Source organism: Anabas testudineus, chromosome 5, assembly GCF_900324465.2.
Source record: "Anabas testudineus chromosome 5, fAnaTes1.2, whole genome shotgun sequence".
NCBI lineage: Eukaryota > Metazoa > Chordata > Actinopteri > Anabantiformes > Anabantidae > Anabas > Anabas testudineus.
In genome coordinates, this window is record NC_046614.1 from 16,398,091 (window position 1) to 16,407,389 (window position 9,299).

The following is a 9,299-nucleotide window of genomic DNA, read 5'->3' on the forward strand; positions in this document are numbered from 1 at the left end:
AGGGGACATTGTTTTATAGGTATATGATCTAATAAGAAACAATTAAACCGTTTAAGGGATGGTGCAAGATGGAAAACCAAGGGAACAAAATATATCAATCATAAATCTGCAGAATCCATGTGCTAGATGTTCAGATATTTTACTGAATCAGTAAAAATCTGAACTGTGTGATCACAAAGTCATTAATTCTCTAAGCACACTGAATATCTGTGCAGTTCTCATCCAACAGTTTAAAATAATTTTACCCAACATGTCAATCTCATGACAACCCAAATGATCACAGACCCTGTTACATTCATCCTCTGCTGATATAAAAAAATCTGTGTTAAAATCAAACAGGGTTAATTAAGAAGGTCCTGAAGTTACTGTCTGCTGCAAATTAATTTACTTTTCAGCTAGCTGAGCTATAATGGGGTCTCTGCACTACATTAGCATACTGTACAGAAATTGATTAGACATGAAAATGAAATGAGACTATCACCTGGCACACTTTGATATCTATGTATACAGTGAAATGTCAAAGTTTGCCCTCATACACTGGAGTAATTATTTTGTGTGTTATTCTGAGGCATGGTTAAAGTGAGAAGCACTTAAAATATTGTGCAGCCACCATCTGACATCAAGCAAACCTATAATACTGACTTAACTAAATGTCCACCGAAGCCTAAGCAGAAAGACTTTAAAATTGATTTGTTTGGGGTGGTGATGAAATACACAGAAATATAGTAGTTTCATTTGACTTACTCTGTAGTATTCACTAGTAGTCATACTTTTTGAGGTCTGTCTAGTGCTGATTTAATTGCATCATGTCATTACATCCCCCCAATGACTAAATAGCACCCAACTGCAGATTTAGGGGCATTTGTTTGCATAATCCTTTGCACATATTCTCTAAAATGTAAATGTTCTCTATGGAAATCGGCCTAATGTTGCAGGAGTTATCCTTCAGTGTCACATCACAATCAGCTAAGTATCCTCACATATGTTTTATCATGGTTTCTTTACCAGCAATGTCCAGTTTGTATGACTATGCATGGATGTAGATTTATTAGGTATATGCTCCAGCCACAGCCTTATGTGCACATCTAAACTGTATCATATACAGCATGATACAGCATTTTGTAATTCCCTCCAGATACAGCATTTTCAGATATACTGTACAACACCATTTCAACATAACTAATCCATTTAACTGTTGGTTACAACAACCAAATCGCCGACAACCAACTCATAGCCTATACTGAATCTAATTCTAACACTAAAACCTAGTCCTAAGTCGTAACCCTCAAACACATCTTTGAAGTCTGGAGGATGGGCCAAACATCTAGCCAAATATCCTCACAGCTATGGTTTGAAACTAAAATGTGTCCACACAACCACTGAGAACTTGCATATGCACACACTACACAAGTCACAGCACATATCCAATCCTCAAGACAAATGTCACCCCCAAGGAACAACTTCATTTATTATTTGGTGCTGCCGCTTGTACATAGTGACCTTTCTAAGCGGTAGGTGTGGAGCATTGGGACTGAGTGGCAGGAGCAGTGACTCACAGGGAGGTGTCTCCGCCTGCAGCCAAACTCATCGATATGCATGTTTTCAAGTCCCTGCACTTGAAGGTGGAAGGTGTCGTAGCATGAGTGCGTGTGTGCTTTGTGCCACACATTTAAGACTGGCTGTTTCTGTGTTTTGGGGCATTTATAGTACAGTAGGCAACAACAGTCACATATAGGTGTTTCTCTGTGTAGTGTCTTACTATTATGGTGCTGGTAGCTTTGTAGCGCTCCAGGGTGCAGTACCGCTGCAGAGAATCTGAAAGCTGAAGGTTGGATGTACAGAGTGGTTTATAATGTTTGATTTTGATTTCAATATTGTGAGCTGCCTTTTATTTACATCTTTAAGTGAGTTTTGTATTGTATGTTGTATTGTATTGTATCCACATTTTATATATGTGCAATACACAAAATAATATTTGTATGAGAGTTGCATTGTTCATGTCTGTCCTGCATTCATGTGAAAGGTCCGTGACTTAGACAGTCAACACGGCTATGTACAGATAGTAGATGACCACACAATCGTGCTATACAGTGCCTACAAAATATATTCATCCCAACTGGAAGTGTTCAGCTTTTAATATTTTACAACACTGGATATAGTTGGATTCATTTGGCTTTTTGACAGCAACATACAAAAAACACAAAGTAATGTTGACACTATAGAACTGAAAATATGTGATTGTATAAGTATTTACCACCTTTAAAGAATCTTACCTAAATCATCACCGAGCCACACATTTAATGAACTGTTTGTTAATGTGTGAAGGGTTGTTGTTTAAGTACATCTGTATGTTTGACATATATATATATATACGTTATTGATACATATAAGTTAATAATAATAATAGGCCTTAAGCAAATCTGCATAAAGGTTATTGAAAAGTACGAGAATGGATTCATGAAAATATCAAAGTCAATGAATATTTGTTGAAGTACGGTTTAATCCATAATTAGGAAATGGAAGGATAATGGTGCAGTGGAGACTAGTGAAGGAGGCCACAAGCTTCCAGTGTTTAAAATATGTATATTGTATATTGCATATAGCTGTTATATAACAGTTGCCTATGCTCTTTAGTCTTCAGTCGTATCGTCTAATGAGGTCAAAAATTAAATGTTGTCCTTATCTGACCACAGAACCTTCTTCCAGTTCACTTCAGAGTCTCCAACTTGCCTTTTGGCAAAATCTGACTGAGAGTTCATATGAGTTTTTTCCTCTTATCCACTCACACATAAAGCTTAGACTGATGTATGAACAGTCCCTCCCATCTCAGCTCGAAGCTTGAAGCTCCTTCAGAGGAGTCACAGGTGTCTGAGTGGCCTCTTTAACCAGTGCTTTCTTTTTTTATGCATGTTTACTTACCCACTTTTTGAGAAGCATGTTTTTGTAAATATTTATCAAAAAAGCCAAACGAAAAAGACCATAATCAAGTGTGTACCCACAATAACTGGGTACTGGAGGATAAGAGATGCTGAAGCAACTTAAATTATTACCAAATAACACCTTTGAGATATTTGTACACTGGTTTGTTTGTTCTTGTTTATGTAATCAATGAACAGTGGTAGGCTCGCAGAATGTGGCGCATTAGATGATATGGATATTTTCTGTTAGAAACTAATTTGAACATTAAACAATGTTTTATGTGAGGCCAAGAGAGAGTGTTAATCATACAATTAATTTTAATAACTTAGTCCAAAATCCATTTCATTTAAAAAAAAAAAAAAGCATTTTATCTACCCTGCATGTGATGCTCTCTCTCTCTCTCTCTCTCTCTCTCTCTCTCTCTCTCTCTCGCTCTCTGTGGTATGGATTTAAGACGCTGCCTCACATTACAATCCTTGTGGAGCTGTAGATAAGAATATTCAAAAGGTGGCATTTTCTTATATTTTCACAGTTTAGCAGGAAATGTAAGTAGAAGTCAGACAGAAGGTCAAATTACACTGTTAACCTCAATTACCCTATGCTTTACAGCATGGGCTAGAGGTCACAACCATCATGAGCATTTTCATTTTAGAGTAGCCAGAGGTGTTTTGGGACAGATAGCATCTCTCTTTCTCACTCTCTCACACTCTAGTTCTGTTCTGTCCCTCTATTGTCTCTTCACCATCATCACTGCCTGGTCCTACAAAGCCGACTGGCTGAACAATGCAATCAATCCCTCAACTAATGTGTGTGTTGTTGACAAAGGGCCCCGAGCTGACTCTGCCTCTCAGAGACAACCACCGACAAAGGCCAACCTGTCTCAGTTTGTTCTATTGCTAATTATACCCAAATGCCTTTTTGTTTTTTTTTCATTGGTCTCATGTCATTGATTAAAGATTACTGTAATTAGTCAGCAAACCCAAACACGGGTAGAACCTGACAGGTCTTAGTGAATAGGAGATTTGCAGAGGTTGCAAATCAGCTGGGGGGCAGAAGTCTGGCTCCAGCTAGACCCGAGGTTAACAATTAGTCTGGACACACTACGTTTTATGCAGACGTGCGTTTAGTGTGAGTTTTTTTTTTTTTTTGCTTACAACACTATTTGATATCACCTTTTTGAAGTTTCCATAAATGTTGTCTTGGTTCAGCTGCGTTTTCAACGTATGTACCACGCTTGGGAAAAGGTCCAATGTTATACAGATAAGTTAGTTAATTTTAAAACTCATATACTCCAAAACATAATGTCAATGTTTTTGCAGATGAATGCTGACAAGTCAAAAATACATATAGTATATCCTATTTTGACTGTATTAGTGTTGTGAATAATCTACACCATGATCGCTGTTTTATTACTAATTACTGGTGGAGGGCAGCATAAGAGCCCAAAGAGAAAACATTGTTGATCTGTTCACAAACACAGAAAATACAGGAGCGACGTAAGAGACAACACAAAATCATATAGGGCAGAATGGTCATGTATTATATTTTATTTATTATACTTTTATCAAAACTGTGCTGTGGTCTGTTAACTACTAGGAACGTTTGTTTGATAAGATAATATTGAAAATAATTGAACAGAGTTTGACAGCTGCACAAAGAGTGAATCACAGGTCTTACCGGAAAACATTGCTAACACTTGAAATCCAATGGACAGTTGCGGCTCCTATGGGGTTGGATGATCAGAACATGAGAAGCACCATTACACTAACATTAAAGCAGTAAAAGCTGTGAGAGGAGAATTCGTCACACATGCTGAACAAAGCTATTGATAAATGGCATCCTGATCTGAACAGACAGAAAAGACATGATTCTGATTCATCCAGTCACAGTAAATAAAAGAAAAAGTGAAAGGATGTGGACGTTTTAAGCTGCTTGGTTGGATTCAGAACAAGTTTTTACTGTACAGGACCTCGATGATATGCGTTTAATTGGAGTCTTATGTGTTATGATGTAACAGTCTAATAAGTTGAAGGTGTAGTTGGAAGTTTAACAATTCATCATATGTTGTATTATGTGCCAATCTGTGTGAAAAAGATACTGAGAGTGCAATATGTTTATTCAGAGCTAGATTTACTTTCTATGAAACCTTACAGATACATTAACAAAGAGGTGTTGTCTCCTCTCCTGTCGTCAATTCTTGCCATTGATCAGGTCCCAGTGATGCTGTTTAAGCAGTAAGAGGTGAGATAATGGTGTATGAAGTATGAAGTTATTGACCACTTTGGTGATCTATGAAAGAAAAGTGTGCCAAGAAAAGCCAAGGGAACAATACCCCCAGCTGTGTTAAACATCTAACACCACTCCCGAGATGTATAATGGCAATTTTTATGACAGTCACAGTTTAGTCTGACATCAGCGTTTTAGTGCACCAACCATACAGAACCAAAAAATAACGACAAGAAAACAAGGTTCTGTTCTCAGCTATAAGCTTGATGGCTTCCCTGAGTTGACAGCATAAGCACAATAAGTGTCCGTCATCACAAATCAGCCATATACAAATAGAGCATATAGTACATGGTATCTGCAAGTGGTCACAAGCAAATCTCAGCTGGTAGTGAGTTAATGCAGCACAGGGTGTGGAGCAGCTTGTGATTAACATAGCTAAAATAGAGTGTAGTTTATAAAATGGGAATCAGGTCACTGACAGGTCTTTTGTACTTCTGAATGCAGTGGATGCACGTGACAATTACACATCAGTAGGTGTGGACTATGTTTAAATATGTGTGGTGTGTCTGGAAAACGTGAGTGAGTACATAAAATAGTTGTTTCTGTTTGATTGTGTGTGTGTGTGTGTGTGTGCAGTACAGTGTGCACGTGTATATGCCTTTCAAATGACACCTGCACTGCAGAAGGAGAGTTTTCCCAAGGTCAGGGAGAAATCAACAGAAATTACACAGCTGCCAAAACCTATTACTGCAGAACCGTGCAACACAGGGCCTACCCAATGGGCATAGACCACTCATTGAGTCTACTAAGCAAACACGCATAATTTGGGACACATACACATTTGTAAGTGTGTGTACACTCTGCAATACACAAATAGAGAAAACATGCACAGTATGAGGAGAACAAATTCATATTCACACAGCAGAATACAAAGGTGCGACCATTTCACGGTATATGTGGTGTAAATATAATTTTTTCATTGCACTCTTCACTCCTCTTGAATTAAATAGAAAACGCATATTTCTCTCACTCACCTTTATCACAAAGGATCAACCACAACACATCTGACTCAGTGTTTATGGACTGTGAAAGCCTTTTACTGTCAGATAATATTTAATTTACTGGAGGCAGATATCAACCTGACATAAAAATCAAAGCTTTCTAAAGGATGCTCAGCCCGTGTCATGCTTCCCGTGACCTATCTCACTTTTGTGCCTGGTGTTCACACACAGCTGAATATTAGCTCTCGCAGCAGTCGCTTTGCCATTTCATGGTTATTCAGCCATGCTGGCTGCACAGAAATATAAAATCAAAACCTGTTTTTTGCAACACTAATTCATATCAAACCACGACGCTGTGAGGATGGCAACAAAGCAGAAACGCTGTGCTAAAGAGCTAAACACAAAAGGAGGTAGTACCGAGCCCTGTCACTAGATTGCCCCTTGGTTAATTAATAAACACTTCCCCGTTGCACCAAGGTGCTGGTAATGATAATGATAGATGTGTAAATGTTGAGTATTTCATGCTGCACTTCATTTGCTGCACACTGAACAGTATCTTTACTAATTGTCTCCTTTCACCCACAAACTAAGAACTCAAGAAAGGTCCCATTTGACACGCTTTGTCTCTCACTCTTGCTTTCCCCCTCCTATCCACACACACACACACACACACTTCTAATGTTGTGCTGTACTGCCAATACGCAACGAAAATGTCGACATGTGGGTCAAGGTTCATCATGCAGTGTAATAGCTTTTCATTGACTGTTTTATAATGTCAGTGCAAATGAAGGTGTCATTTACAGAACACATACAGCAGCACAGAGAGACGAGAAGCAAAGTGTAATTATTTGAATGCATTTCAATGCATTGTGTCAGAGTATTTAATGGTTCTACAGTGGAGATTGCATTAAAATTGAAATGGACTAGTGTAAAAGTAGAGGGATTGATTTACTGATCGATTTATTCATTTTCGTGAGGGTAAACATCTCCACTAATTCCTTCTGTCCAACTGGAACCCATTAGCCAGTGCCTCCAAGATCTGGATCCATTTCATCACATCACTGCAGAAATGTCAACTTTGTCAAGGTTGTCACATCCATCTGAACCCTGTCGTCGAGAGTCGTTTTGAGTCTATAATAAAATGTATAAATCATGAAAACATAATCTTCATCAATAGGAGCAGTGGAAGCGACACACAAGGAAGAAGACAACATCTGGGACCTGTTGGGCAACAAAGCTGGAGAAGGAAGAGTCCCTGCTGGTGCCACAGTGGAGCTTTAACGCTGTGTCTACGCCTCATCTGAGCAGAACAGACTAGATCACACACTGAGCCATTAGCCCTATCTGTGTTATCTGGTCAAGAAATATATCTGTTCCCTGTGAAAGAATATCGTCCAAAACAGGAGAGGTTTTAAGCAAAACAAAGAAAATAAAAACCATTCAAGTCTGGTTTAGTCTAGTTTTTCCTCAAAGAAACTTCCTCTGAAAACACACCTTCCCTCCTCTACATCCCCAATCACAAGCACTCCCCATCCCAGAATGCAGGCCAACAGTAACGACGTTTTCTTTCAACTAAAATGTAAAATCCATCTATACCTATGAATATTTCTTCCCACCATCCAGAAGACATGGAGTTAGGTTAACTGGCAACTCTAAATTGCCCATACAGTAGGTCTCTATATGTCAGCCCTGTGATAGACTGTGGCGACCTGTCCAGTGTTTACCTTGCAAACATTTCTCCAGCAGATGTCGCTGACGTGGTCATTCAAACATTTCAAAAAGACATTAAAGATGATACAATATGGGACAGAAAGCCCTTAAAGTCTATAAAGGTTAGAGGTGAACAGTACAGTGGAACAATGATCTATACGTCTTTGGTTCGATTAATTATATCACAGTTTGCAAATTTTTTTTTTCTTTGCCAGCATTTTTAATCTCGATTCCTGAAGCTCACTTCAAGTTCAGAGATATTTTCAGGCAGTTTTGCACACACTGCATCACCATCAATCCACCGATTATCATCATCATGTTCAAGTCAGGGGACAGTGAAAGCTCTTCCAAATCTTCAGTTGTGTTTTTAGAAGTAGTTTGTTTTTTTATTTTGACTGACGGAGAGCATGACGTCTGAATCTTCCTGTGCCACTGGCTGCTACACAAAACCAAATCAGGATAAGACCATTTACAGCCTCTGAAGTAAGAGTTGACTGCGCACATGTTTACGTAGTGTTGTTTGCGGTGATTTTATTTAGTCATGCAGTAGAAATGGCTGAGGAACTTCCATTTCGACTCCATCTCTGTGCTCTACATCTTATGACAAACTTAACAGTGGACAAAAACAAATAATTGACTGCACTTTTAATGGCTTGCAATGTACAATATACAGACTCATTCGCCTGTACTTGATTATTGATTAAATTCTGAATTAATCTTAAAATAGATGATTTCCAGTGAACTCTGTTACCCCCTTTTTGGCCTCTGAATTTCCTCTCCTCTGTTTTTCTCATCAGGTACGGGAGCCATTTTCTCTGTCTTGCCACCTTTCATTACACTCCAAATTACTCTCATTCACGTCTCTCCCCTCTCCATTTTCTTTTCCCATTCTCCTCTCTCATCTCTACCTTGTCTTTTCAGGTTACCCATCTGTTTCCCAGCGCTGGTCATCTACTGTACATGCATCCCATTCTGACTGTGCTTGTCTTTGGACAAGGTTATGAAAGTGTAACAATAACCGATAACCTCAGTATGCAGGGAAGGAAACACAGCAGCATGTCTTGCGAGCATGTACACATTCAGTATGCGCTAGTACAAAGACCTGAGGTCTGTGAGGAGCCCGTCGTCATCAAGTGTGCTTGGATGAAACAGACCTGATGCCATGTCAGGCTCTGTGAGCGTGCAAACCACTAATTTAGCGATAATGGCAGAGGGAAACGAAGGCCATGCATGCTATTTGTTTCGTTGCAGACACACACAGGAAAACATGCACATACAGGAGTATTCATGCACCCACACACACACACACACACCATGTTATTTTTACCTAGTGCTGTCATGTTACTTTGAAATTTGCTGCCCCCTGCTGAAAATAAAAGAATAACTCCAGCTCCACACCAGCAGGGGATAATTTGTCTGTCATTCAGTCTCTCATGTGCTGAT